This window comes from Limulus polyphemus, unplaced genomic scaffold (genome assembly GCF_000517525.1).
Source record: "Limulus polyphemus unplaced genomic scaffold, Limulus_polyphemus-2.1.2 Scaffold764, whole genome shotgun sequence".
Classification (NCBI taxonomy): Eukaryota; Metazoa; Arthropoda; class Merostomata; order Xiphosura; family Limulidae; genus Limulus; species Limulus polyphemus.
The window spans coordinates 308,415-313,561 of record NW_013666374.1 but is presented as its reverse complement, the minus strand read 5'-3'; positions in this window follow the sequence as shown (position 1 = coordinate 313,561).

Genomic DNA, 5,147 nt, shown 5'->3' with positions numbered 1-5,147 from the left:
TACATACATAAAATCCTGACACTGGTGAGCCAGCTTGTACCTACAGTGGTAAATGGCGGTAGACGTAAACAATAGTGGGCAAAGTAGGCCTGTAGTGGTGGCGAAAATATTGTAGACATTACCACCACGCTATGAAACCATGTCGGCTGACTTTAATAAGTGGATAGAAAGGTATGAGCGACTAGGCCTTAAAGATGGTGACCTACGAGAGTTTGATAAACAACAACAAGACCTAGAAAGAGAAGAGCATCAACAAAAAAGAGTAAAGGCAGATACGAGAGGAAGAAATAGAAAGACAGAATGAAGAAAAAGTTTAGTTTGGTTTGAATTTCGTGCAACGCTACATGAGTGCTATCTGCACAAGCCGTCCCTAATTTAGCAGTGAAAGACTAGAGGAAAGGCAGCTATTTATCACCACCCACCGTCACCTCTTGAGCTACTCTTTTACCAATGAATAGTGAGATTGACGATCGCATTATAACGCCCCCATAGCTGAAAGGGCGGACATGTTTGGTAGGACAGGGATTTGAACCCGTGACCGTCAGATTGCGAGTCGAGACCCCTAACCATCTGGCCATGTCAGGCACAAAAAGAGAAAGGAGAGACTGAAAATAGAGAGAGAGAGAGAGAATAAGAGCACAATATGAATAAAAAAGAAGAGAAAGGGGAGACTGAAAATAGAGAGAGAGAGAATAAGAGCACAATTTGATAAAAAAGAAGAGGAGAGTTTAGAAACAGAGAGAATAAGAACACAAATCGAGATCATCAAGCTCACCCAACAGAAAGATGAAAGACCCAAGAATGACAATGGGGTCAAGGCCATCCAATCCAAGCTGCCCAAATGTAATGAACAGAAAGATGAGATGGGTGCTTTCCTGGAGAGGTATGAAAGATTTGCCCCAAGTTAGAAGTGGGACAAAGGTGACTTGGCACTCTGTCTCAACCCCTTCTTAGAGAAAGAGGCCTACAGGTGTATGCAGACATGACGTCAGAAGATGCCACAGACTATGACAAGTTAAAAGTGCTGCTGAAATGTTATGAATTTAACAAGGAAGGTTTTTGACAGAAGTTAATAGAAAGTTTGTGGCACATCTATGGATATACTTCACAAGGTGGAATGACATAGCCAAGTGTGAATATAGTTTAAAGGAGTGGCAGATCAACTAATACATGAACAGTTCATGATCACGTACTCCACTGACATGTCACTGTTCCTAAAGAAGATAGCACCAACAGACATGGATGAGATGATCAAGCTGGCAGAACAGTATATGGAAGCCCATGGAGAGAGTATAACTGGCAAGCCCAAGAATAACCAGTTAAAGTCGAAAACCACGGGTGTATAACCCGAAGCAGGATGCCACCAAAGGTGACAAGAAGTCAACAGACAAATGGGAGAAGAGATGCTATTCTTGTTATAAAATGTGGGACATTGGAGTGAGTGCAAATCTGTCACCAACAAGCAACTCCAGAATTATCAACATAAAGCAGCTGGAGCTACCTACAAAGATGGTGCTGACAAGAAACAAAAAAAGAGTGACTGTCACCATGGATCATCTGCCAGAAGAAACAGAATAGAGACAACTCACCAAATTCACCTCAAGGAAGAAGCGCTATGACCATAATTAAACAGTATGTGATTGATGGTCAGTTCAAGTTAGCAAACGAGTCAACAGTGGTGATTGGAGCATGTGACAAATATCGAGAGGTGCCAACAAACTACAAAATGACAGTAAGTTAAGGCTATGATGGGGACAAGACAGTTAAAGTCCTATAAGATATGCAGTGCAGCAATGCAGCAGTGAGAACTAGTAGAGTATCTGATGACCAGATGGCGGGCAAGGTACATACATCTCTGTGTGCTGGTTGATGGGAGAGGGAGAAAATTTTCCATAGCAAGAATAAAAGTGGACACTCCATACTATGTGGGAAGCCTTGAGGCCATGTGTATGAAGGCACCCATCTACGAGTTGGTAATCAACAATATACCAGGAAGTAGAAGTTTGGAGGAACCAGGCAGAAAGGAGACTGATGAGGCATCTACAGTCACCGCAAAAGCTCAAGAAAAGAAAATTAAGCAAGACATCAAACCCCTGCAAGTATCAAAGGGTGACATCTCTAATGTAGGTGTACAGGAACTGAAAGGAGCACGGAATGAAGACCCTTCACTGCAGAAACTTTGGGACAGTGCCCAGGATAAAGTCGAGCACAAGACAAAGGGAAAAGGGACTTACAGGGAATTGGGGACCAGAAGAGAATGATGTACCAGATCTGGGAAAGTTAAACAGATCACAGTACCAATAGAGTACAAGAATCAGGTGATGAAGCTGGCTCACGAATTGATTGTGGGAGGACATTTATAAGCAAAGAAAACAGTAGATAGAATCACAAGGAATTCCATTGGCTGAGGGTCATTGGAGATGTAACCAGATTCTGCAGGTCATGTGATATCCGCCAAAGGACAATATTTAGAGGAAAGGTAGCCAAGGTGCTACTGAGCAAAATGCCTCTCACAGAAGAGCCACTCAGCAGAATAGTTTTGGACTTGATTGGACCACTAGCACCTATATATGAGAGGGACAACCAGTACATGCTGACAGAAGTAGACTATGTGACACGTTAGCCAGAAGCCATAACACTGCCAAAGATACAGCCAGAGAGAGTAGTAGAAGCCCTCCTGGAAGTGTTCTGCAAAGTAGGCTTTCCAAAAGATGTCTTGAGTAACAGAGGGACCCAGGTTACCTCAGAACTGATAAAAGAGGTGTGAAAATTCATCAGCACTAGGCAGCTCTTTACCACCCTGTACAACTCCAGATGTACTAGACTTTGTGAGAGAGTCAATGGAGTCTTAAAGAGCATACTGAAGAAGATGTGCCAGGAGAGACTATGTGACTGTGACGAGTACCTACAAGCAGTATTATTTGCTTGCCAAGAAGTCCCAAAAGCAAGTACAGGATTTTCATCCTTCGAGTGACTGTATAGATGAACAATATGAGGGCCAATGTAGATATCGAAAGAACTGTGGAGAGGAGAAGAAGAGACAAAGTGAGGAACACACACCAGTACATGTTAGACCTCAGAAAGCGTCTGGAGGAGACCTGTCAACTTGTTAGAGAAAGTTTGTATGTAGCTCAAAGCAGTCAGAAGCAATTCTATGACAGGAAGGCCAAGGATTGACATTTCAAGGTTGGACAGAAGGTCTTGGTTCTTCTACCAACAGACAACAACAAACTCACCCTACAATAGAGAGGACCTTTTGAAGTACAGGAAGTGGTTAACAGAATGGACTATAAGGTGAAAGTGGACGAGATGACCAATATCCACCATGCTAATTTGTTGAAAAAGTAGTTACTTTTAGAGGGAAGAAGACCTAATGGATGCAACTATTGAGGCACAAGTAGATGTCGCAGGTGTGGCAGTCATAGATGCAAAACCAGAGATTGTAGCTTTGTCATAGAAGATGAAAGCCTACTAGACCTAAGACCACTGAGTGGAGATGAGATGTAAAAAGACGTCAACATCAGTGAAGAACTGGCTGGCAAGCAGAAGAAAGAGCTACAATATTGACTGTGCCAAGATGCAGATGTCTTCACAGATAGACCAGGCAAGACAAACTTTGTGCAACACAAGATCAAGATCCCGACTAGGGATCCAGTCAAAGTGAAGCCCTACCAGATGCCTTATATGATGAAGGACCAGATCAAGCAAGAAGTTAAGGTAATGTTAGAAGCTGGAATCATTGAACTTTCAAATTCAGCTTACTGCTCAACAGATGTAATTGTGAAGGCGAGGGATGGTTCATACTGCTTCTGAATATATTTTTGGAAAATTAACCTTATAACGACGTATGACCTCAGCAAATGTTATTGGAAGATCCCAATTATGACAGGATCTAAAGTGGTGACAGTCTTTGTGACACCAGATAGATACTACCAGTTCAAGAGGATGCTGTTTGGGTTAGTCAGCTCAGCAGAAACATTCAACCGAATGATGAAGAAGATGTTGCACAAAACCAACAATATCAAGCATTATGTGGATGACATTCTGACCCACTTACCCAGATGGGAAACCATCTGAAGAAACTCGGAGCTCTGTTTGGGAGGGTGAGGACAGCATGTGACCAGATTCTGCAGGGCATGTGTTCTCTGCCAAAGGACAATATCTAGAGGGAAGGTAGCCAAAGATTGTGGTTAGTGGGATACTATAGGAAGTTCACCCCAAACTATACTGCAGCTGCTGAATCACTGAAATACCTGACCACAAAAGGCCAACCCAACAAGTTGAAGTGGGAATAACCATAACAGATGGCGTTCAAGAGGATGAAGATGTTAGGAACTTAACCAATTCGTAGAATGCCAGACTTCAACAAACTGTTCATCATTCAGGCTGATGCATCAGACATTGAGATTGGAGCAGTACTTCAGCAAGAACATGTAGATAGAATGTTTCCCATAATGTATGTCACTAAGAAGCTGTTGAGTAAGGAGACAAACTATTCTGTGATTGAATCATAGTGTCTGGCCCTCATATTTGCCATCCAGATATTCCATAACTATTTCTATTGGAAGGAGTTCATCATCCATATGGAACATCAGACTCTTGCATACATCCAGAGGTGCAAAACTGACAGTGCGAGGATCATGAGGTGGGCATTATACCTCCAGAACTACTGCTTGCACATTGAAGCCATCAAAGGGACTGCAAATGTTGGAGCAGATTTTATAATCATACTTGTGCATCAACTGAAAACGGTCTTTGTGTATAGTATACAGACAAATAAATGACTTATACACAAGTGCACAAACAAAAACATCATCTTTAGTCACCACTCACGATTCTTACTTCTGTAAAGGGCTGACTTCGATGGTTTGGCTGCTGGGGCAAAATGTAATTGAATGTTGTTAAAGACAAACCTACAGAATAGACTATCTGTGTTATGCCCACCAATAAATAGAAACACGAATTTTAGTGTTATCAGCTTTCAACTTCTCAGTTGTGTCACTGAGGGGCAGCAGGAGGAGAACATTTTAACTCGAACAAGATATAAAGGACTATATTGTTGCGTCAGCGAAGTCACATGACTAGTGTCACGCCACGTTTCTAGAACTATCCTGTACCTTGGCGAATGCTCTAGCATTTACTAGATA